The 26,207-nt window shown below is 41.4% G+C and overlaps 1 long non-coding RNA gene across 3 annotated transcripts in view; it reads left to right on the top strand.

Annotated features, from left to right (window-relative positions):
* The window catches only part of LOC118017849, a 40,180-nt gene extending 20,712 nt beyond the window's left edge, over positions 1-19,468 (top strand). For all 3 annotated transcript variants that reach the window (XR_004681245.1, XR_004681247.1, XR_004681246.1), the window contains one exon: positions 19,449-19,468. This is a non-coding gene — a long non-coding RNA (uncharacterized LOC118017849). The remainder of the gene's footprint in view (positions 1-19,448) is intronic.
* The last annotated feature ends 6,739 nt before the right edge of the window (positions 19,469-26,207 follow it).

A 26,207-nucleotide genomic window follows, 5' to 3' on the forward strand; every position in this document is an offset into this window, starting at 1 on the left:
TCATGTCCATAATAAAAATTTAGAAGGTCTCCCAGAGCAATATGGCCAGTCCATGGCCTGTGCCCCTGGGTGGCTCTTTGGGGTTCCAAGTACAGCCCTTGAAGCAAACGTGAATAAGATTTCACAATAAATTATTGTAATGGGGTGTTTTTAAAGTAATAACAAGTCCTTGGAGAGATTTCAAATGATATTCTACACAAGCATGTGCTACCATTCACTTTTATTTCATGCAATAAATGAATCGTACAGGAATATTTTACAAGGGAAATTATTGTGGCCCCTTGTCAATGACCCCAGAGGATTCTGCCTTATATCCTCTGTCAAGGAGACTACTCTTACAGTGCAGCCTTTTAAAAAAACCTTCACAATCAGGAAATTCTACTTTCTGTATAATCTGGTTTATAAAGGTACTGAAAACATGTATGGTGTACCAAACTGGGATACATGAGTTAATACTGAATTTTTTTCTTTTAAACTTCTTTTGAAAGCCAGGGATGCCCAAGGACCTCATACATAGTAAACCATCACCTAGAGTGGCTCTATAAAATTGGTGTCTAAAATTTTAATTGTAGATTAATCCCATGTTCTGGTGGAATATATTGTAGATCTAAAGAATGCTTACACTAGTTATATAGATATTTGATCTATTAGATGCCTCCTCTTAGTCGGCTAAGGACTAGGTGTTGAGAATGCAAAGTCAAATCACTTAACCAACCTCAGTGGTGATTCTCCGACATACAGAGAAGAGGGGATATTTCAATTTATGAGTCAGCAACCACTAGCAAGCAGATGGCTGATTTTTCTTTCTTGCCCCACACGCTGACAAGGAAACTAGAAAGCTATAACCCTTAATGAGCATAAATTAAATCTTGATTATAAAAGACCTCATTTCATAAAATAATAAAGATTCCATCCCTTCGAGGGAGTCTTCATTTTACGCATAAGGAAACAAAGGGTGAATGAGGCTTATCAACTCAAGGTTAGATTGAAATCATAGTTTGTTCTGATTTGATTACATCAAATGGCAAATTCTAAAATTCGTCTGGTGACTTCCTTTATAAAATAAGAGAACGTTTTATATTCTCTGTGAAAAAAATGGATTATATTCTGTCTGGCACCACCAACTGCTTGTTTCTCGCTAATACCAACATACACAATATCATTGCTATTTAGAGTTTGTCTAGAATTGAGGTATAATACGATGGTGAACAGAAGCCAGCTTCTGTCAGCTCATGAGAGCCTGTCTACACATCTCTTCCCAACTCTGTTCTGTAACATCACGTGGATGGCTTGAAATCAGGCATGGTGGGCGTGTTTACACCACATAAATTGGCACACACTGCAACCAGGACTTTTTTTTTAATTGGGAGAGCCAGTTTGCCAGTACACCACTTGATAGACAATAGATGCTTGATTGTCAAGGCTTTGATATTTGTAGTTTCAGCCAATTTACAAAGGACCATGAAGGCTCATTACATTCCGCCAAGATACTGATCAAGTCCAAAACCCTCAGTCTGGTCTGGCCATTGTCCACGTCTGGAGCTTCGCCTTTTTTTTTTCTTTTTGGTGCAAAATGGTGGTTTTATTAAAGCACTGGGACAGGACCCATGGGCAGAAAGAGCTGCTGCATGGGGGTCTTGAGGAGTGGCTGATTATATACTCCAGAGTTGGGGGGGAAGTAAGGAAAAGGGAGGTTTCAAAAGGGTTTTCATATGCTAAAGAGGAACGACAAGATAATGCTAGAGAGGAGCTACAAGATATCAGAGGCCTCGCTGTTGTCAAGGTTGTTTTCCCCTCTAGCAAGGTATTAACATTAAGATAGTTGGGAGATTCCTGGAAGAATGTCACACATGTCCCACCCAGGAGTGGGGGTTGAGGAGAGGTTGCAGGGTGTCAACTTATGCTTTGTCTTCAGCTAGCCTTCTGCTCCCTCATCATTTCCCCCCTGAACAATTTTGACCCTTAAATCTTTAAGGTTGTTGAAGGTGGAAGGTCTTATATTCTATAATGTTTTCCTGCTGAATAGAGGTGTAGAGCTGTCCCTACCTATGGGTCAACATTGGTCAGTTGGGAAACATATGGGGGGGGCAGCTGAATCCAACGCGGTCAACATAGATGAACCTCCTTGAGTAGAAGGGATCATCTGCTGGAGATTATGGCAGTGAAGGAGTCTTGGCACTAGGCAGGGAGACACCGGAAATGACAACAAAATAAGGTTAATAGTGTAATGAGAAAGAGAAGTCTGAATAAAAGACCTTTGATAGTTGGCCTTTGATAATCCAGGAGTTTAAAGCAACCACTAAAGGGAAGAGAGATCAATGAAAGCGCTAATTCAAGTATTCATGGCAGAAACTCTGGAGCTTCACCTTAGGTCATCCTTCTACCTGCTCACTGTTCTTCAGACCCACAGACATGCCTTCATTGCTTTGAAAACTTCTTCCCCACATTTGGATTTTTTATAGTTTTCTCTATGCTGCAACCCACCTGCTCCTAGTTAACACGTACATGTCCTGCAGCTCGTAGCTGAATTTCCACTTCCTCAGGATAGCATTCCTAGACTCCCAAAGTCTAGGTCACGTACAAGAGTTAAAAGCCTTCCTCACAGGCTCACTCTTAGCCTTGTAAGACAGATCACAGTCTGTAACTCTGTGCCCATTATAATTGTTTGATTCAGGGTCACCTCCTTACCCTGGGCAGTGACTCCCATGGGAGGTGGAGCTGTGTCTGGTTTTCCTCCATGTGCTTTCCCTACTAACTAGAAAGCATAGGGCCTTTTAAGTTATGTATTTGGAAAATAGTCCAAAGACTCAGGAAAATGTGGAGAATAAGGTAATAAGCATCTGTATACTTTATCAACCAGCTTTAACCTCGACATTTTGCCAGAATTGTTTCACTTTTTTTTTTTTTTTTTTTTTTTAAAGAACAAAAACATTGCTATTCTAACTAAACCCCTTGTGAATTCTTCTCAATCCCATAGCCGTCTTTTCCTCCCTGGAGAAAACCCTTAACACAAAGGTGGTGTGTATTCCTCCACTGGAAGAAGCTGTAATTTGCCTGGGAAGGTCCATCTATGTGTACATTTGAAGAGATATTACTCATCTATGCCAGCATATGTGGTGGCTGGAAGTGAGCAAAAGACCCTTACTAATGAGGATTTATGAATGGCATGCTTCTTAGAAAGGGAATTAACGCCCTGTTTGGGTCAGGATTTCCCAATATGTAGTGTGAATCAACCATTTTATTCTGTTTTTTAAAACTCCTTTATGATTTGTTTGAAGTTGTCTAAGTTCTGACATTAGTTTGATTTGTAGACCCTTTAAGCTCCATTAACATAAGATGACAAAGAGGAGTGTTGAGTTGTGGTAAAGAGCATGAACCACTGGGGTGAAGTCTTTATTAGCTGTATGATCTAGAGCAGAGCGATCCCTGAGCAGCGTTGCTGGCATCACTGGGAAACTTGTTAGAAATGCACATTCCTGGCGCTCACCCCAGGTCCCCTGAAGCTGAAACTCAGTGGTGGGGCCCAGCAATCCGTTTTAATCAGCCCCGTGGCTGATTCTGGTGCCCACTATCATTGGAGAACAACTGATCTAAGGCAAGAAATTTAAGCCCTCCAAGCTTCAATTTATTTATCTGTAAAATAGAAATGATAATCCTCAAGACACAGGATCTTTGTGAGGATGAAATATTAGTTAACATTTATGGAGCACATCTCCCAGTGCCAGGCACTGTTCTTAGCACGTACCATATTTTATCTCATGTAATCCTGAAATTAACTTCATCTCAAATAAAGATTAGAAAAGTACCTAGCACATAGGGAGCAGTCAATAATTGTTACTATTATATTATTACCTTTCTGAGTTGTAAAAGATAAAATGAGATGATATAAATACTGAGCACAGCATCTAATACATAGTATATGCATAACAGGTATTAACTGTTTGCACATAAAAGTATTTGTCTGAAGAGTAAACATTATTCACATGGGTCTTTATGGGAAGTGGGATGGAGTCTAACATTTTAGACTAGACTGGACTAACTGACAGGGAATCTCCCCCTGGAAAAAAAGGCCATTACAGAAAACGTTTTATAGATCACATTTCAACATTTCTTTTTGTGATTTGTCAAAAATCAAGGAAGCCAAAGAGAGCTCTTTGAACTAATTGGGAGGGCCAAGAAAGTAATAACTACTCTCTAATTAAGCTGGTAATAGCTGCCCTCTATTGGTGAGATCAAAGGCCAGAGAAACACTGCCCATGAGGACTTTGGAAGACAGGCTGCTCTCTATGATGATAGCCTTGAAGTTTTGGACCCTCCGAAGTAGCTCAGAGAGAGAGAATTGTTCTGTCTGTGAGGGTCCGAGAGAAAGAGGGAGAAGGCCCAGGTGGATGGAGAACACTTAAAGGTTTGTTAGGCAAGCGTTCGTTTGTATTTGGGCATTTATATTTGTTTCAGAATCTAACTTTGAATTGTGTCTTCTAAAATAAAGAAGTCAAAAAAATGCAAATGAAATGAAATGAACAAGTCACTAGCTGTGGCTTTGCAGCTTTATATAAAGAATTCCTGAGTATTGGAAAAGAACTGCTGGAAAAGCATGCTCTCCCTCTGTCTGCTGTGAATGGGACACCTTTCCTGTCTGCACTCTCTTCCCCAGCAAAGCTGACCTTTCCATCTTTGTGCCCAAAACCCCACTGGCTTCTCCTCTCATGACACCTGGTATGCACAGAAGCGCTTGGCTTTTTCGTGGTCTACACCAGAACTGCCCAGTCATGCAAGTTACATTTTTTACTTAAAATTTTTTTTTAAGTAGACACTAAAAAAAGTGAAAAGGAACAGGTGAAATTAATTTTAACAATGTAGTTTATCGAGACCACAATATCCTGAATATTATGGCTTTGATAGGTAACTAATGTATAAGTATTAAGGAGATATTTTACAGTTTGGGGACGGTACCCATTCTTTGAAGTCCGGTGTGCATTTTATACCTACAGCACATCACAATTTGGCTTAGCCCCATTTTGAGTGCTCGATAGCCACATGTGGCTCGGGGCTCCCGTGTGGGACGCTATGGGGCTAGAAGGCAGCATCTAACCTGTCTTTGCACCCACAGTGCTTTGTTCAGTGCCTAAAGCCAATGTCATTTCATGGGTAAATGTGGCATGTAGAATTCTAAGATCACGTCCAGCGATCCTTGCCTTTGTATAATCGTTTCCTCTTTGAATGTGGGTGGAACATATAACCATGATGAGATATCAATCTATTGATTATGATATGTTATATGGCAAAAGGGAGATTATTTGGGTGGGCCTGCTCTAATCAGGTGAGTCTTTTAAGAGAGAGAAACATTCCTGCTGGCCTAGAAGAAAGCATACATACACCTATGTAGTGAACTGCCAATGGAAAGGAGCAGCCTCTAGAAACTGAGACAGGTCCCCAGCCAATGAGCTAGAGAGAAAACAGGGACCTCAGTCCTAAAACCACAAAGAACTGAATTCTACCAACAACTAGTGAGCTTTTAAGAGCACTCTGAACTCTAGATGAGAACTATAGCTGACACTTTGATTTCAGCCTTGTGAGCGCCCCCCAGCACAGAACCTAGCCATTTTGGGCCCAGATTTCAGACCTACAGAACTGTAAGCTAATACAGGCATATTGTTTGGAAGCCACTAAATTTGTTGTAATTTGTTACATAGCAGTAGAAAAGTAATGCAGTAAATAAATGTCATAATTCAGCAACATCATCCAGCTGGTGGCAAGGTCTCTAAACCGTAGGCATAGTCCCTCAGAGGAATTAGTAACTTCTGAACTTTAGACTTAAAAATCAAACCAGTATCATGATGACAACATATTTATTTAATCGTGAGTATTAGCAATCTCAGTGTTTGAGTGAGTCTCTCTTTCCCAGGGCCATTTGTATCAGAGGGAAGAGCTAAGTGAGAGGCAAAAAAACAAAACAAAACAAAACAAAACACAAAAGACAAAGCCTCTGGAAATAAGTTTGATATACTTACCTTGTAAAGGAGTGACTGTTGATTAGAGGCAAATACAAAAAATGACGACGATAATAAGGATAGCTCACACTTTTTGGGTTTGTACTCTGTGCCAGGCATATCACCCACGACCCTGAGAGGCAGATGCGATTATTACCTTCCTTTTATGGATGTGGAAACCAAGTTTAAGAGGTAGGAGGAGATTTAGCTGCATAACCAGGCGATAAAGGTAATTAGGAATTAGGAAGGAAGAGGAAGAAGAGGTATTTTTGGATGAAGTACTCTTCAGAACAGATTAGCTTGACTCTCAAATGCAGCCCTTTCTCTTGGATGACAGAGAGCTCTGTTTCCTCTCTGTTAACAGGTTCTCTTCATACCCGTTCCTTCTAACAAGGTGCATTTCCCAAGTGGTCCTCAATCTCTGCATTCTGCCTTTTACTTTCTCCTTTGGGGAAGTCGATGAGTCCTGTCACTGCCAATAGTACCTCTGGTCCTGGCTGTGAAAGGTACATCTTGAACCCTATTGTTCTGAGTTCCAGCCCTCCAGGGACATTTCCACTTGGATGTCTCCCTGTCCTCTCAAGTTCAGCTCAGTCAAGGTGGAGTTCAGCACTATGCCCTGAAAACCAGCTCTCCTCTGTGATACTCTACACCTGCCAACAATTCCATAACCACTGGCTAGTCCACCAGGCTGCAAACCCCAAAGACTCTTCAGCCCTTTCTCATCTCCGTTCCCTTTAGCCAAACTACTGCTAAAAGTATCTTTCCAGAATGTTTGCTCAGCCATTCCTTCTACACTCTCCAACCTCCTCAGTCCTTTAGTCCACTGCCCTTCTTTACTGTCTTCCTTATCCAGCTTTGATTCCATGGTGCATCAGTTCCGTCCCTCTTGCCAGGGCCCAAATCCCCTTGCCACTCTATTTTCATCATTCCTATTTGACATGACTTGAAGCCAACCATCTTCTTGCTCTCCAACGAGGAGACTGAGTGGTACTGAAAAAAATTGCACAGAGGAAAGATAAAGTTAAGGTAGAAGCCTCTCTTCTAGTTTCCATGGAGGCCCCAAGACCAAGGATGCCAAATACTGTCACATTCCAGAGCAAATTATTGGCTCCTCCCTATGCATGACTCCTAAAGAAGGTGGATGAAACAGGTTTTATGATCTTTATCTTTCACTTACCTTTAGCTGTGAGTTTTTTCTATCTGATACTCCCTCCTACTTACCCCCCTAGCCATGTGGGAGCTTCATAGTCGTCTTTGATAGGTAGCTTTTGAGGCTTGGAGGGTACAGACAGACATTTAGACTCATGCCTAGGGGAAAAAAGTCTTTAATGAGAGGTTTGCTGAAGTGAACTGCGTGTCAGCACAGCAGAGGGCTGCATTTAGGAAATTACCACATTCTGACCTCTGCCAGGTCAAAGCTGCATTTTTTTTTTCAGGGGCCAAATGTCACACCGACGGTAGGAATGTGAGTCTGCCTTGTTTAGAAAGGAATCTTGACCCAGAGGGCTTCCTGCAATCGATGAGGTATCCTTGGCAAAAAGAGGTCAGGGGTTCCACTGGGTGGAGAAGCAGAAGGGAATCATATGGGGCTGGTTCGAGGAGAGGACCGCCCGAGACAAAGGAATTACAGATGGAAGGGGTCCAAGCAGGGGAGCATCTGAGGAGGCTGTGGATATGATCCCATGAGAGGGACATCAGTCAAGGGAAACTACACCAGCTTATATCTGTGTCAGTCAAATAAGGCCTTCCCTCTTCTTACCATTCTGTTGCCTTTGCCCCCATCCTGGAGGGTCCATTAGAAGTCAGGTGGTGGGGGGAACGGAGCAGCGGTCAGGGAGAAGTAGCATGAATGGGGAAATAGAGATGAACATCCCATTCCCCACTGCAGGCTCTTTGGGGATGAAGTGACCAGAGGACATTTTGTTATCTGAGATGATCACAGTCAGAAGACCTTCCTAATGTTTCATCTGAAGGGTGGGGAAGAGTAGGCGCAAAAGAGAGGATTCAGATGGGCAGTTGGGGGTGAAGAATAAAATTGTTTCTCTTTGCATCCTCTGAGTCCAGCTTGCTCAGTGAGACCATTCAGTTTGTATCACTGAAATAATCTCAGTCCACAGTCATCCTTGAGGCCATGGCAATATAACACTTTTCTGGTGGGTGCACTGTCCTATTCTCTGCAAAGTTACCTTATGCTTCTCTACCTTCCTTGATCCCTGAACTTCACACTGGCCCCTTACTCTCAGATGATCTTGCCTCACTCTTTGCAGAGAAAATAGAATCTGTCAGATGGGAGGAAATTCTCTCCATTTCTTCTGCATCACTAAATGGAGTTAACTATACTTAGAGTGTTAATTGTTAATTGATGCATATATTGTAAGTATATAAAGGTTGGTTCCACTATTTGTCAATAGTATATTCTCTTAGGCAGGTGGACTATTTCCTTCATAATCTTATTCTCAGTATCAATTTGCCTATCATCTCATTTTCATATAATGTAAAAATGAACTTTTAGCTCAATTGGAAACTTGGAAACTTTTTCCATTTATATTAAAATCTATGAGAAGATCTAAAGTCAAGTTTTAATTTATTTGTATTGCGTTCTGCAAAATACGTCCACAAGATTACCATTTGTATGGTATTTTGCAATATTTGAAATAGGGCATTTCATGCCTTTGCCATCACCCTCAGAGAGCTTTTCCAGTCTCAATTCTCTTATTCCATCTAATTACAATTTCATTTTAAAAGCAGTTGGGAGCATATATACCCTGAGCATTTAAAAATGTTACATTTAATGTATGTAATGAGTTTTTAATTCCAATATAACTAACAAATATAATTGAAAAATAGAGTTGCTAATGGAAGCACGTTTCTCTATAAAAGTAATTTACATTATATAAAAGAATTCTAAGTTCATTACAGAAATTTTTGAAAATCACAGGAAGTATAAAGAATGAAATAAAAATCAGCCATAATCACACCACCACTCTCACACTCATTTTTGAGATCTTCCAGTCTTTTCTAGTTTTCAAAGTTGGTATAATAATGCACACACATTTTATTATTTATTTTACTTTATTTTATTTTAATTCCAGCATAGTCAACATACAGTGTTGTATTAGTTTCAGGAGTACAATATAGTTATTCAACAATTCTTTATATGACTCTGCTCATCGTGATAAGTGTACTCTTAATTCCCATCATCTATTTCCCCCATCCCCTCACCCACCTCCCCTCAGGTAGCCATCTGTTTGTTCTCTGTAGTCAGTCTGTTTTTTGGTTTGTTCCTTTTTTTTTTTTTTTTTTACTCTTTGTTTTGTTTCTTAAATTCCACATATGGGTTAAATTATATGGTATTTGTCTTTCTCTGACTGACTTTTTTCACTTAGCATTGTATCCTCTAGATCCATCCATACTGTTGCAAATGGCAAGATTGCATTCTTTTTGATGGCTGAGTAATATTCCATTGTATATATAAGCTATATCTTCTTTATCCATTCATCTATTGATGGACACTTACGTTGCTTCCATAATTTGGTTATTGTGAACAATGCTGCAATAAACATAGGAGAATGCCAACATATTTTAAAACCCTGCTGTTTTTCATCAGAACATTATATTGAGGCCATCCTTTTTCTTTGCTATTGAGTCCTCTCCAACAATCTGGTTTTGGGGACTGAATTGTATTCCATCACATTATAATCTGTTATAATTTATTATATTATTGTCATGTGACATTTAATCTGTTCCTATTATAATTTCTTTAACAACCCCCAGCATGCTTATTTTTTTTTTAAGATTTTATTTATTTATTTGAGAGAGAGTGAGCGAGAAAGAAAGAGAGAGAGAGAAAGAGAGTGCATGAGCCAGGGGAGAGGCAGAAAAGCAGACTCCCCACTGAGCAGGGAGCCCAACGTTGGACTCCACCCCAGGGCTCTGGGATCATAACCTGAGCCAAAGGCAGACACTCAACCAACTGAGCCACACAGGCACTGTGCTTATTTTTAGAAATAGAAAAATCTAGTATATCCTTGGCTTCTGGCATGTATTAAGTTTTGGTATTTTCATTCTACCATCAATAACCTTAACTTAGATTTTTGCCAGATTGCATACTTCTTAGTCTAGCAAACAATCATAGTCTTGTTTTAAATTCAGCAAACATAAGAAGGCCACCAAGATCTTTAGGTTTCTGAAATTGTGGCCTCCCTTCATGGTATCTCTTTCCCCCTTTCTGTTACTTCCTAATACCTTATTATCCAGCTTTCCCCCCATTGAATTATTTTTACTCCTTCCTCCATCTCTCTTCAAGATGGAGTTTATTTCTGTTGGATTTTTCCTTCTTAATGTTCATTGTAGAAAAAATCAGATATTGCACATAAGGCTGGTAGGCCTTATGTTTGTATATTTACATTTGCAAATATATATTTACCTGCATATCAAGGGTGGAACCATCTGGTGAGAGATTCATATATACCAAGTTCATCCCACTGATGTATAAAAGAATGCTATTTTTTAAAATATTTATTTATTTGTTTTAGAAAGAGAGAGAGAGAGCATGAGTGGGGAGGGGCACATGGAGTGGGAGAGAGAGAATCTTAAGCAGGCTCCAAGCCTTGATCTCATGACCCTGAGATCGTGACCTGAGCTGAAATCAAGAGTCAGATGCTTACCCAACTAAGCCCCCCAGGCGCCCCAGAATCCTGTTTTTTAATTTACCTATTGAGAAATGGAGCTGACATGTGGTCTGAAATACTTTAATATGACTAACACATTCCCTTACTGAAGGAAGACCTTCAAGGAAAGCCCAATCATAAGAAGTTTGCTTAATAAGAATGAAATCAGAGGAAGGGTTTTGGGATTAGACATTCAGAATGTCCAGTGGCAACAGGCTAAGGCAGCCTTATGTATGCATTGTTATAATTAAGGTTAGATGTGGGGTTAGGGTTAGGATGAGAAACAGAAATTATGACTGAGAAATTCATCAAGGGAATGAGTACTATCTTGACATGACTCTTGTATTAAATCCCTCTGCCTTCCCATGCATGGTGCACCCTGTTATCAGAAACTTCTGCATTGATCACTTGCTTCCTTCTTCACCCTCTCTCCTTCCTCCTGGTCATCCATGACTTCTGCTTTCTTCGTCCTTCTCCTGTATCTGATTGTTTTTTCTCTGTCTTCTTTCCATGCTGACTCTTAGTCTTACATCTCCGGAGTACCACGTATACAAATTCAGTCCTGGGCCTTCGGATAGTCATTCACGTGGCTCCTGATGTTAATGTAACACTCTTCTCTTTCCAGACACAAGCAAGACATCCTGCCTTTCTTGTTGGGTGGGGCCACGTGACGAGTTCTGGCCTTTGAGCAGGAGCAATATCTGCCACTTCTGGGCTAGAGCATTTAATTATGGCTTTAACTTTATCCTCTAATTAAGTGAATTCCAAATCTACCAAACTAAACTTAATTGATCACCTGAGCTTAGGTCCCAGTTTCCTAGTTACCTTGCAATCGGTTGTTCCGTTTTCAAACCCACTCAGCATTTCTGCCTTTGGAGGCACCTGGCATCCTCAGTTCCCATGGCTCTGGGGATTCTGAGGCATGAACTGGTTTGCTTCTCGTTGACTCTTTCTCCCGTACCCCCTTTCTTTCCCCTCCTTGGATTTCCATTCCCAAAGTATTGTGACTATTTATAATCTGCTGCCATCTCCTTTTTTCTTTTCTTGTGGGTTCATGTTTTATTTTTTCTTTTAAGTGTTACTGTCATTTTAGAGGAGTTCGGGAAAGGAAAGGCAAATTTGTATGTATAATCTTTCATGTTTACCAGAAATCCATTCACTTACTCTTTCTTTCAGTTTTTATTACATCTCTCAGAGCACTCCTGAGTGTGTCTTGAACCCCACAGGGACTTGATACAAGTCAAAGCAGTTGTAATATGGTAAGTGTGGCTTCCCTGACCCAAAGAGAAAAAAGGGCAGAGATTAAAATTACCATGCATGAAAATTTCTGAAAACAGCAGATAATGCAATATTTAACCCAATTTTCTTTTCCTGCATTCATTCAAAACTTGGTGAGCACCACACTCAGATTTAGGTGCTGGGACATGGATAAAATGATTAGAAATTTTAGAGTTTCTCATGGTGAATTTCTTTTGTGTTTCTTCATATGCCACGTGGTAGTTCAGTCACTAACGTAAGTTGACCTTTGTTTCCAGCTGGAGGTTCAGAGAGGAGTGACTATCTTTTTATAGAGAGAAAACAGCTGTGCCATCATCCCATTTGCCAGGAGAGAGGAAAAAATTGCCAAGGGTTCCTGTGTGTCATTGGCAAGAACAGTGAGATGCTGGGGCAACACAAATTATTCCAGAGGTACAGACTCCTCTGTCAATTTCCAAGAATTAGCTTTATCCACAAAGACCCTGATGGAGGGCCTGAAATTCCTCTTTGGACCAGCCAAAGCATGGCCTTTTACACAGAACACTTCATGATGCCAACAGATAGTTTCCAGAGAGGAATTGGGAATTAAGTTGAGCTCTGGTTGCGGATGATTCTTTTTCATGCCTAGCTACCCAAACAAAGAGAGTGAGCCAGAAGCCAAATCTGTGAGTGAACACACAGAATGGAATTGGTGCATGGGAATGCATGGGGCTCTGCCTGATTAAACTGCTGCCAGAGCGCCAGGGGACCATTTCTCTCCACCTCCCCGGCTCGGCTCGCTCGACTTTTGGCAGCTCTCTCTTCCCTACCCCCGCCATCCCCTTCCCCATGTCCTCAGATCCATGTGCACTGTTGTTTGGAAGAGGCCCAACTCACACAGATTGGCAGCACTGTAATTGGTGTTTTACTTACCTCTGCCTCTCTTCTCTCCACGTTTGATCATTCTCATAATGACAGCTTATTTTCTCTCTCCCTTTACCATCGGGAAACAAAAAGGAAACTCTTGAAAGAGTTGTGGAGTTATATTTGAGTTTTCTGATGTACCGCTATGGAAAATACAATTCATATTTTAAAATGTTTTTTTCACTTCTGTCCCCCCTCCACCTCTCCCCACCGCAACCCAAACAGTCAGCCCTGATGGGAAACATTCATGTTGAGAATTGATTTTCCCCTCAGAAGGTGTTGTGACTACAGCAGTGACGTCCTCGAGAGTTGGCATGTCAAAATGTTGATGTTCTCATTGAAGACCTTCATCATTGTCATCATTGTTGGTGCCTTCATTTGCTAGCCTCTGTTTACGTGCATTTTATTTCAAGTGATATTTCTTGGGATAATATTCACAAGGGTTTAGGGCTCCTGGAATGAAAAGTGTTATATAAACTGAAATGCTTGCCACCAGCTAAAGGTAATCTCTACCGCACACACCACACCAGGTGGTCGTAACAGCTCACATGTGCACAGTGTTTCTAGTTCAGAAAGACTTTTCACGTCTATTGTTTCATGGAATCCCCCGAGAGCACCATGAAGAGTACATTGGGGGCGGTCTGGCTCCAGGAATCATCCTACCTTGTCATGCCACCAGGCATGAGCTTCTGTACCCTGGGCCCTGCTAACTTTTCACAGGTATGACTGTGTGGCTCTCTAGAAGCTATGTCCCAGGTGGTTTTGTCTTGGAGAAGAGTCAGGTTTATAGAGGCACAAATAAGCACAAAGTAATTAGAGGGATTCTTTTATTTTCTCATGTCTCCTAAGGAGGAAAACTGGGCAGGCAATTAGTTACAGGATCTCTTTGGCAGACTGGGGGGAGAGGGGAAATCTGTGAACACTGTAGAATTAAGAAAACTGATTCCATCACAACTATCTAAACATTTCAGTTAAGGATACATATAATGAGGGCAATAGTTATAATACGAAACGAGTATATCATGTGATTTACCAGAGATCAGGATGCTACTTCTGTGAGTGACAGTAAGGCACTGTTAAGCCAGTGGCAAAAAATAAAAAAACTGTATGTTTCCTGGGACATACACAGTCTTTGAACTGAGATTTTATAAGGCAGCGTTTCAAGGTGGTAAATAAACAGTTCCTCTAGAAGAGTGTTCTTCTAGAAGAGAAGACCAAGCAATACTGCGATAATTGTGGGTGTGGTTTGATTCCTTTGGAGGTCTTGCCTAGAAGTCTAGTTTTTGAAGGAATGACTTAAATACAAAGCTGTTAGAGTGCCTGGGTGGCTCAGTCAGTTGGGCATCTGGCTTGATTTCAGCGCAGGTCATGATCTCAGGGTTGTGAGATGGAACCCTGGATTCTCTCTCTCCCTCTTTCTCTCTACCACCCTCCCCCCACCTCTCTCTCTCTCTCTCTCTCTCTTCCTCCTTCTCTAAAATAAATAAATACAAAGCTGTTAATGAACACAACCATAGTTGGCCATATAATGGTGTGGGAAAAACACAGTCTTTTAAGCCATGCACAGGCGTTGGACAAGTAGAACTGAGCTTGACTTGTAGATCCTCCATGTACTTTTATGCAACCTTGGGCAAACCATGATTTCTGTGAGCCTCAGTGTCTCCATGTGAATATCTGTGGATTACAAATACCCCCTTCACAGCATCCTTGTGGGGATCAAGTGAGATAAAACGTGCAGCGTGGCTGGCCTGGAGAAGCGCTCCACAAATGGTCGTCATTCTTCCCGTGGCTTGATGTTAGTCCCCTTCTCCATGGAACCTAAACACCTGAGAGTCAGAGACTCAGTTCAGCTTCTTTTTCCGTTCCCTTGAAGCCCCAAGTTACAAAGACTCTCAGAAAGTTGGCTGCAGTTGGTCTTTATTCATCACAGCCTTGCCTCCAACTCACATCCTGACTGATAAATTGGCTCTACTGGATGAGGCTTAGAAAGGACTGTTTAAAAAGCCCTATGTTTTGGCTGATCACACCGCGGCTGACACTTGGTCCAGAATCTGGTTTGTGTGAATGATTTTAAGTAGGAATCAACTTTTCATTTCTCATGCAACAAAGGAAAAAGGATTATAGCTTTATCTGTTACACGCTGTAAATCACTTAAATGTCTCTCCCCTACATGCCCTGGAATCATACGTAAGGAACGTGGGAGCGATGAACGTACTTCCCAGAATCTGAAGTGAGAATCACACTCGCCCTGCATTCCTTTGTCTGACCCTTACACTCACCATGGGATCCCTGGTGAGAGGGGACCCATCTCTAGAGGAGTCAACTGGCCATCTTCCTTTTGCATGCAAGGCATCTCGTATAAACAGACTCAGAAGAAGGAGCTCCGATAGACTTGAGAGTGAGCTAACATATTGGTGAAAAACTTCTTATTGGAAAAAAGGAAATCTGAACAATACAGCTCAGGCAAAATAGGAATTGTATTGGCTCACATGACTTAGAAATTCAGGGATGCTGCTGGCTTCAGATGCCAGGTTATCCACCCTAATGGAAAAGAGGCATTCTGATTACTCTAGCAGCCGAGTCCTAGGGAGGACTCCACTTAGACTTACATTTAGTGAAAGAACATGCACTATTGCATGTCATATTCTATTATTCATTGCAAAAGTCACATGTAATGGATACTACTTCTATTTTGTTTTCTGCTTTTGTCTTTCTTTTCTTCCTTTAAACATACTGCACAACCTAAAAGGGCAGGGGAGTAAACATACAGTTTTTTTTTTATTTTTTGCCACTGGCTTAACAGCGCCTTACTGTCACTGAGTGTAGATCTGTAAATATACTTAAATATATGTTTTCTATTTCTATTTCACTCATCATGGCTCTGCTTATATCCCATGTCCATCTTTGAGCCATTCACCATGACCAGAGAAGTGAGTACATTGACTAGTCATTGGTCAACATGACTACTGTTGAGCTGGGAGGAGCGTGGCATCATTATCCATAGTTCCATTGTGACCACATGAACTGGGGAGGATGAGGGTAAACAAACAACATACTCATCTACTACACCTATCCCTGTGTTGTACCTTTTCTGTTGAGAGGTGTAATTGTAACTAAATAGATTCCCTTTGGCTCCAGTTCAATCCCTTTCCTCTTCTGCCAGCTAGTCTGAATCTTTTCATAAAAGGCAATAGTTAAACGCTTAAAAGTTCTTGAGAAGTTGCATTATTTCATTGCCTTTATAGACTTCGCAATAAGAAGGTTTGTTCCCCGTACAGGCTACAAAAAAAAAAAAAAAAAGCCAAACAAACAAACAACAAAAACCAAAACCCACAAAAAACAAGAACAAAAAAACCTTAGCTATAAGAAAAAGAATTCCCATTTTCAGTAAGTTTTCCCAGGTAAAGTTTCTAAACCTTTTGTCATCTTCATAGATCTGATAGACAGTTTTCTTTATCTTTCTTGCCTTTTTCTAATTCAGGATTCCAAATGAAGCCAATAGGAAGAATATAGTGTAGGGTATTGGTAAAAGAATATGAATTTCTGGGTTAACTGACTTGTGTTCAAATCCCACTTCAACCACTAGACCAGCAGTGGTTAGGGAAATGCAAATAAAAAAATCATTTTTCATTTATCATATTGGCAAACATTTTATTTTTTATTTTTTTTATTTTTTAAAGATTTATTTATTTGGCAAACATTTTAAATATTGATGAAATATACACCTGTTCCCCCCCACCCCCACCCTGTGCCCTTCAGATCCTTCTGTTCTGTGGCAACAATACCACAAGCATTTTGCCTCAAGCCCCATCTGAATCCATATCTACTCCTGGACTGTTCAGTTATACGAGCCAATAAGTTCCCTTTTTCAGTTTAACCATTTTGGGTCAGTTGTCTAGTACTTGAAATCGAATTGCAACTCCCATAATTGATAATTTCCCTTCCTAATGAAGGTATGGGGAAGGTATCAGCCAGGACCCTGAGAACAGATGGACTCTATCCGACCCCTTCCTGCAATGCCAGTTACAGCAGTAGGGACTATAGGTTTGTCCGTATGAAGTCTTTTGTAGAGACTGGAAGTCCACCACACTGAAGGCTGCCTGCTGAATGGGACTTCACATAGGGCAGAGTGGACGTGAGCAGTGCAAGAGATGTGTTATATAAGATACTTGGTGTGTACCACTTTACAGCCTTGCATCTTCTCAGCCCACATTTTACTCCAGCCACTGTCATAGCAACGAGCTTTGTGCAAACCTATTCTGACAGTGCCTCACTTCATCTGCATCACATCTTTCTGCCCTGGGACTTGTCTAATGCTGTGCTGTGAAATGGCTGTGGAAACCCACTCAGGCATGCACAGCCTAAAAGGGCAGGGGAGTTAAAGCCCAGTGGGGCATCCCTGTTCTAATGGGGGATGAGAGTTGGTGGATAAATGAGGCATGTTATATATGGCTCCTCGGAAGGTCTTAGTGGGGCAAGCCCTAGTAACACAGTGGTGACCAACTGGATAATATACTCCTGTATTGCCATTTCTTCTTGGCCTCACTTTCCTGGATCATTTCCCAAATAAACTGCTTGCACACAAGCCCTTGTCTGAGGCTCTGCCTTTGAAGGAGAATCTATAATCACTACAATCCTAATGAGATCCCCAAATTTATTTCAAGTTTCCTCAAGTCTTGCATAAATAAGTATCATGGAGCTCAGTGTGGGTGATAACCAAATATTTTTGGCTCTTGTCCCAAACTGCATGAGCCTACAAACACTGATCTCAAATTCTTTCTCTCTGGCTTACACAGTCGCTGTCCACCAACTGAAAAGCTCCTCAGTGGTCATGCCTTGGGACGGTTGCTAATTCCAGGGCCTTGGGTGACAACACTGTTGTCCGTGTTCTTCAAGTAATACCCAACATGCAGACCTTGACTCTCTAGCTTCTCCCTGCACTCCCTTGAATCTTCTCTTTGTTGGATCCATACATCAATGAAGAGAAGATCCCTCTTGCTGTCTGGGTTACACTTAATTCCCCAGGTCCTGGGCACTGGGAGCAATATCCTCATAACTCCTTTTAATTCTGCCTGCAGCCCAGAGAGCTCGGACCTAGTCTGTGGGCTGGGTCAAGGAGCGATATACAAGGCAGATCCCAAATCCTTCATGTCATCTTTATCTCTCTTGAACATTTCCAGACCTTCTCCACTAGCTTCCTTCCAAATAGTCCCATAATTCAGAAAGCTGTTTCCTCATTGATTACTCAGTTATGGCCTATCCTTTGTTTGATTTGTCAGGAAGGTGTGAAACTCAGCATGGTCTGAGGCTCACATGGAGTCCTGCCACTTCTGCTCCCACAATATTATCCTGACAAAGTGAACTTCGTAACTAAACCACCAATGTTTAAGTGGAGTAGAATGTCAAAAAAAATCCTCGTTATATACTGAGATTTCAAACGTGGCTTATGGATTTCCAGGCCTCCCCAGCCTGATTACCAAATAAGGCCATATTTCCTTTTCTGATCTAAAGTAAAATGATTGTAAGCCCCCATCCTGTGAAGGCCCTTCCTCTGCTGAGTCTTCCTCACCAATTGAATTCTGGGAGTCAAGAGAACATTCCCATGCTCTACAGGTCTGTTCTTCTGTCGTGTTTGTCAGCCATTCTCACCCAAAGTAACCTGTTCTTCCAGGATTCCTCATGCTCCACATAGATTTACAAGTAGGGAAGGGGCCTAGGAACTGGATGGATTTCATCAATTTGGTAATCACAGCTCTTAGGGCTTTAAAAAAAAAAAAAAGGTAACACTAGTCAGCCAAAGAACTTTGAAGTGGGTAATAGTTTGCCACTCCCACATAACCTTGCTACCATGTTATAATGAGAGCAAGTCTCAGACCAAATTCTGCCACCCAAGCAGACACTTGCTAAACACACATTCACTAGCAAGCAGGCACAAAACAGGTCACGGTATCTATTCTGGAAGCTTGATGAAGTCACAGCCTCTGTCTGGCCCTTTGGATGGTCTGATGAACACCTTGCATGAACTTTTGTTCACTTGGAGACAAAAGCCAAGACTGCAGAGGCAGTATTCTGTCACCCTTTCAGTCAATATCAGACATCAAGGATATTCCACATCGATGGGCACACACTGCCATGCATGTAGGGCCTTTTAGCAATCAAATGTCCCTAGGGTTGTCAGTTAGTGGGCTGTCTGGATTCTGATACCCTGGTTGTGCTAGGGTTGAGATGGTTTAGCCAGTCTATGTATTAAGAATACTTTTTCCCTCCCACATTCTTAGAAATATCTTTATTACGAATGTTCTTTTTTAAAACTTTTAGAAACTTTTCTTTAATTGAAATGTATTAGACAAAGAATACTTTTCATTAATAAGAGCTCATTTCTGACATCCGTAATGCTGATCAACAAGACACCATTTCGCATGATAAAAACCCATTTTTGACATTCCACATGCAAATGGGCAAGTTTTGACCACTGATTGACATACAGACAGCAAAAGCATCCACATCAGAATGCCTGCTGACCACCCCAGCTACCCCTGGAGTTAAAAATGAAACTAAATGGTGCAAGTAGTATCTAACTGGCTGTGTTGACGTGTTTTAAAATAAGTTACTGTCATCTCTGTAGGTCCCTGAACTTCAAAGTCCAAGGCCCCAAATCTCTTGGATTCCACCGATTGATCACTGGACCCAAATAAAGCAATCACAATAGTTGGATGTTTTTCAAACTGCAAATTATGACCCATTAAAAAATCATAATATGAATTCAATGGGGTATAACCAACATTAAAAACGATGACATAGAATATATAGAAATATCAGTGTTAAGTATAATAAAGGTAAATATTGTTTCTGAAACTTTATGTTAAATATTTGTGGCATGTGTTTACTGGTATACTTTGTAAAGTATAAAACATTTTTTTTTTTTAAGATTTTGTTTATTTGACAGAGAGAGAAACAGCAAGAGAGGGAACACAAGCGGGGAATGGGAGAGGGAGAAGCAGGCTTCCCGCTGAGCAAGGATCCCGATGCGGGGCTCAATCCCAGGATCCTGGGATCATGACCTGAGCTGAAGGCAGACGCTTAATGACTGAGCCACCCAGGCGCCTCTAAAATAGCTTTTAAAATGTTTTGTTTGGGGGTGACTGGGTGGCTCAGTCAGTTAAGCGTCTGACTCTTGATTTCAGCTCAGGTTGTGATCTCAGGGTGGTGAGATCGAGCCCCACGTGAGCTCTGGGCTGGGCATGGAGCCTGCCTAAGATTCTCTCTCTCTCTCTCCATCTGTCCCTTCTCCTCCCTGCTCTCCCCTGTGCAACCTCCCTGCTCTCTCTCTCAAAAAAATATTTTTAAAAAATATAAATAAAAAAATTAAATGTCTTTTTTTAAAACTGTGTATCAAAAAAGTTGATAACACTCAAAATACAAAGTTGGTGTTATTTACCCTTTAAATACTACTTAAATACCAGTGCTCCTACTCTAGATTCACATTTAGGCAAAACATTTCTCACCCTCTTCAAGGGCATGGTTCTGGCGGAAGGTACCCCACTTACGTAACTGGGCAGGCAACTTACTCTGCAGCATCAGCATTCAAATGTATGGTGACTTCACTGCTTTCGCCAAGGACAATGGGTGGGTACTTGCTTTATATTTATATAACTACAGGGCCAAGCCTGGAAATTTTCCAAAAACAAAAGGAATCTGTTCCAAAGACTCTGAAAGCTTTCTCAACCTCTCCAAACTAAAAGTTGCCAGAAACCTCCCACTGGCAGTTCCAGGAAAAAAAAAAAGAAAGAAATTCTGCCTTTACCAGACATTATCATCATACCTGCCTCGCAAATAGTTTATATTCTAGACATATACCCTAAGCCGGATGTTTTCTTTTATATCAAATAAATTGAAAAGAATGGTTGAAGTTTTTCTTTTTTTCTCTTTTTAAAGATTTTATTTATTTATTCGACAGAGACACAGCGAGAGAGGGAACACAAGCAGGGGGATGTGGGAGAGGGAGAAGCAGGCTCCCTGCAGAGCAGGGAGCCCGATGCGGGACTCGATCCCAGGGTCCTGGGCTGAAGGCAGTCGCTCAACCAACTGAGCCACCCAGGTGCCCTGGTTGAAGTTTTTCTGACGATCTCATCGACTCTTCGGCTCGCGTACAGTGACTTGTATAGAGGGAAAAATCTGTCATTTGCAACCAAGTTCTGTCAAGTGTTTTTAAGAACTCTCTTACTAGAAGGTAGCATTACCCCAGAAGCGATTTTTAACTTCCGACAGCATTTTTATTAGCCAAGTCATCAATGCTCCAGGATCCTGCATAAAAATTGAAAATGGAGTTTGCAGAGATGAATAATGTCTACATGATTCTTTGAACTTAAACTGAAACCCAGTTTTTGTTTAGTAATATGATAGAAATGTACAGTTTGGGCTTCTAGTATTAAAATATAAATATATATATAATATATGTGTGTGTATGTGTGCATTAAAAAAAACAGTTGAAGAATATTGTGTGTTAAAAGCGATGAATGGAAAGCCAGTCTGTTCTACCGGTGGGACATTCCAATGGAAAGGTACATGGGTGGTTTACCTGAGAGAAAAACATACCTGATAATGAGTAGAAACCACTGAAAGAAGCTCACCAAGGATTGGCACTTAGTTGGATCCCCGCCGGACACTGAAGGAAAGGACTTTGTGTTGCCTGGGCCCCAAGTCTGGGAGTAACATGATCTGGAAGCCTGGGTTGGGGTGTACGCAAAGGTGCTTGTCTGAGAGAAGCAGAAATAATGCCCATGAAGAGCGACCCAGGAAGTGACTCAGAGGGTAATGGGGATGAATCATGTCAGGCTGTGGTTCCAGAACCAAGGAGAGAGCTTAAAAGCACAAGTGAACAGGTGAAGCACATCATGCTTACGGCGGCTGGCAGATAACGGGAGGCCTCCTTCAGCTAGTCAGTGCAGCGTGAGAAATCACCTATTGAAAACGCTCGGTCTCCTCTTCCAGCAAACAAAATAGTCCAGTTCTTTTAAATGACCTCACAATGGATGACTTTTTCTTTTTGGAGACTCAGGAAAATGTGACAAATGTCTCTTTTATAATTTGCATTTTTTTTCATGTGTACCCTCATAAAAAATGAAAGTGAAGTTCTAAAATTCAAGCCCATTTTAGTTTCTTCAACATGTAGTGTGTAGGGAATAATGTAACATATTGTCAGCTTGTCAGGTTTATCCTTAGGCTTGTGTGGTCCATCCCTGTTGTTTGGATGCCCTGTGAGGGTGAGTAGGACAGAGGGCAGAGAAATAGAGAACTGCAGGTATGCAAGAGATGTGATAATACAGAGCTCAAGGGCAGCCTTAGGCATTGAACCATCTGCCTTCCCGTCCCCACTTTGCACTTTCAACCTGGGCCATACCTTCATCTGCTGGAAATCTAGAGCAGGATCGCCTGAAGTTTAATTATTTAAATGGGTTGGCCTGTGCAGGCCCCAACTCTCTGTATGATTTTTCAGGTCTCTGCTAGTTCTAAGATGCGTTGAGATTAAACACACAGGCTCTGGGGCTGTGCTCAAATTCTGGCTCTGCCACTTACAAGCCCGGAGACCTTAGGGCAATTCAGTAACCTCTCTGTGCCTCATTCTCCTCAGTTGCAAAATGGAGATAATGGAGTGCCTATCTCGTTAGGATTTTTGTGAGTATAAAATTACTCATGAGGACACACTAAGTCCTCATTAGCTATTGTTATTATAGTAAAGAGAAGCAATATAGCACAGGGGTTCAAGCAAGGAGTCAGAGCCAGACTGGGTCTAAATCCTGGCTGTGTGACTGTAGGAAAATTTCTTACCTTCTCTGTTGCCTCAGTTTTCTCATTTATAAAACAGGGATAATAAGAGCACCTGCTTCATAGGACCTGAGCAAGAATTAAATGAGTTAATATGTTCAAAGTTTCTAGAACAGTGCCTGGCATTTAATATGTAAGTGTTTGCCACTATTAAAGTTGTGCATATTTTGCTTTTTTTTGTTTTTTATTGGAATCTCACACTGGTCCTGGCCCATACTAGGTACTCATTTAAGAGGCTGTCAAACACACGAATGAGTGAATACATGCAGTCAAATTCAATGGCTTGTAGTATCCATGTTGGCTGCCCATAGCATTCCAAATTTGCCAAATACACTTGGACTCGTCTGCATCACATATGACTTTAGACAAAATGTAGACATTGTTCTCAGCTGCCTCTCCGTTCTGCCCTGTGGTACTCAGTGCTAAAAGCAGGAGCCCATAGGACATGGAGCCGTGACAGCCTGGGGAAACATCTCTCCGTTTCTCCATCAGTACACTAGAGAGTCATCATAACATTCTCAAAGTTTGGAAATTCAAGGACACTAATTAGAGACACAAGTCAAATCATTCTCCATCCCTTCCTCTGTGGATATTTCTGGTGGAGAGCAATCACCACTGTCATTTGAATGTTCAGGCAGCACTGCTGGGGAAGCAAGCAAGCAGGCCCCCTAAAACAGGCATGCTCCCTGTTAACCCAGAGCCTATCTGTCTGCTGCCTGGGTGGCAGCAGGACTTCTGCCCCTTCATAAACATCAAGACACAAAATAATGGAATGTTTAGTCTGAGTAATACATTAAGGAAATCAATTAAGCCCACATGCAACTTTTTAAGATTTTAATTACAGTACTTAGGGTACCACACTAGAGCAGTTTGTCAGGAACATAATTTCTTAATGAAAAACAACTGACAGTGAATTAGTCGGGATTGTAATTAGCTCTTGCTAGCCATCCATTGGAACCCTGATCAAAAGCCAGTCTGCGAGAGAGGGCTAAATCAGCTGTGAATGATAACCTCGACGGCTCTATCTGGGCCATCCCTTTGAGGCCCGTGTACTTGGAAGAGCCTGGCTGAGACCCTGTACACCTTTTTAACTCAAGTGTCAGAAGTGCAGACCCTCAAGCCCCACCCCAGACCTGTTAAATCTGCATTTTAAGATGCCTCGTGACTTAGAAGCTGATGAAAGGTTGCCAAACACCGTGGGAGTAGAAAGAGCACAGGATCAAAATCAAACACATCTTACTGCAACACCTGACACACCCACCTGCTCACCAGAGATGTGTCCTCAGGCAATTGCTAAGTCATTTTGAGTCTCGGTGTCCTTGTCCATAAGTTGCATCCACTACTTCTATACTGTAGGGTCCTTGCAATGACTGGTGAGAGCATGTGAATGCGCCTAGCACAGAGGTGAGCAATGAGAGTGTAGGAGGAGCTCAGCACGGCTTCCTGAGAACTGGGCCTGACTATAAACAGTGCCCCATGAAATGTCTAAGTACCTTCATCTCTCCAGTCTTCCCCTTCCATGAAAGGGTAAGACTAGGAGAAAGAAGATAAAATATGACAACTAAGTTGAAAGAGTAGAGAAATATTTTTTTTAATAAAATAAGGAAAATAGTGGAATTAGCCAAAGAATATGCTAAAATTAGGTTACATTTTTTTTTTTAAGTGGCCCAATGACCAAGTAAGAAAATGTGGCTTGCTAATATCAAACAACTGGGAGAATGCAGGGCCCAGATTGTTCTATGTTTTCCTAGAGGCGGGAGGATCCTGAGGAATGAGGTGTCCATGTGCAATCCTCCCAAGATGGGATTCATGCAAGAATCTCGAGAACTGAGATCCATAGTTGAAGATCAAATTTTTGGGGAAACGTTCTTGACCTACTACACAATGAATATGCTCTTGATAGAACATGCAAACTTAAAAATATGTACATCGAAGCAATTTTCTCATAAGAAAATTTCCCTCAAAGCTTCCTCACCTAACTCAAGATAGTGTTGGAAAGAGGCTTTACCTAAGCTGACTATTAGATCATGTGCTCAGTGCAGGGGATTATTGTTGCATTATGGCACATACAGAAAATGGTCATAATTTTATAACACACTGTGGGTAGACTGAAGAGGTTCTGGGAACATCTATGGAGGACAAGGTGAACAAAATCATTTTTTTACATCATGTAATTACAAGGAAAATTAGATGTTGAAGAAGATGACAGTAAGTTTGCATAAAATATTCAAATTGAGTACTGTCAACTTTTTAAGTGAGAAAAAGATTTTGCTTCTGGAAATTTTTTTATATCAGGTTTGATGCTTAAAATGGCTATACTCAATTCCTGATGAAAAGTCTTTAGTAATGATCTCTTCAAATTTTGGATATTCACTATCAATGAGGATGATGAGTGTTTGCATGAGAAGATCATAAAAAAGTATTTAAACTGTTTTACAACTGTTCCAAAATTCATAGTTGTTGAAACTATACTTAAGGACTGTAATATCCCATCCTTTTCTTTTATCAACAAAATTAATGTTGAAATTCCTAGTGATAAGGCAAATATTCTTTAAATCTAATTGAACTTTTTCATATCTAGTTCTTCAAAATGATAATAATGTGGCTCTAGTTTGCAGAACTCTCCCATATCATTAGACCAGTCACCATTGAAAGGACACATCAATTACAAATGGGCAGAAATCCGACACCTATGGGAAGGCCACCACCAGAAGTTCAACATTTTTGCTCCACCTTCTCCCAACACAGACAGTTGGCACCTAGGGCTATGCACTGTGCTCCTTGGGCACTGTGAACACAAGTTCCTCCAGAAGCTCCATGGGCAAGTATCTACAGTGGGCAGTCTGGGCTCCATTGTTAGCTGCTGGTATGGTGGTCCAGATGGACCTCTTGAGGCTGAACTGTTAGTGCTCAGTGGTACTCATTAGACTCCTGTCTGCAGGGACTGTGGGGTGTACAGACAGATGTCACTCATCTGGGACCATCCTCTGCAGAGCCCCAAATAAGGCTGCTCATGGGCACAGGTGACCAGCACAGGATCTTTGGCAGCCCCAAAGATTTGGGGGTGTAAGGTCTTGTGGCACACCTGTAACTCATTCATGGCACAAAACTTGACCAGTTGGGAAGCTTTGGATCACTCAGGGGCAGGAACCAAGCCATCTTCTTTCTCTTTCACTTCTTGAATCTATGCATGGTGGGCTCTCCTACCCCCTTCCTCTTTTACTTCCTGCTCAAAGGATTGGTTAAAAGACTTGGCTATCTCCATTTGGCTTTCATTTCTGGCAGATGGTAATCTGACCTTATCTACTATTTTCATCCCACCCTAAGATGCCTGGTATACTCAGGGCGCCTGGGTGGCTCAGTCAGTTAAACGTCTGACTCTTGATTTCAGCTCAGGTCATGATCTCAGGGTCGTGAGATTGAGGCCCATGTCAGGTTCTGCCTGGGTGTGGAGCCTGCTTAAGATTCTTTCTCTCCCTCTTCCCCTCCCCATTGGTGCTCTCTCTTTCTCTTAAATAAATAAATAAATAAATAAATAAATAAATAAATAAATAAATAA

This window comes from Mirounga leonina, unplaced genomic scaffold (assembly GCF_011800145.1).
Source record: "Mirounga leonina isolate KUSES-001 unplaced genomic scaffold, KU_Mleo_1.0 Mir_170, whole genome shotgun sequence".
Classification (NCBI taxonomy): Eukaryota; Metazoa; Chordata; class Mammalia; order Carnivora; family Phocidae; genus Mirounga; species Mirounga leonina.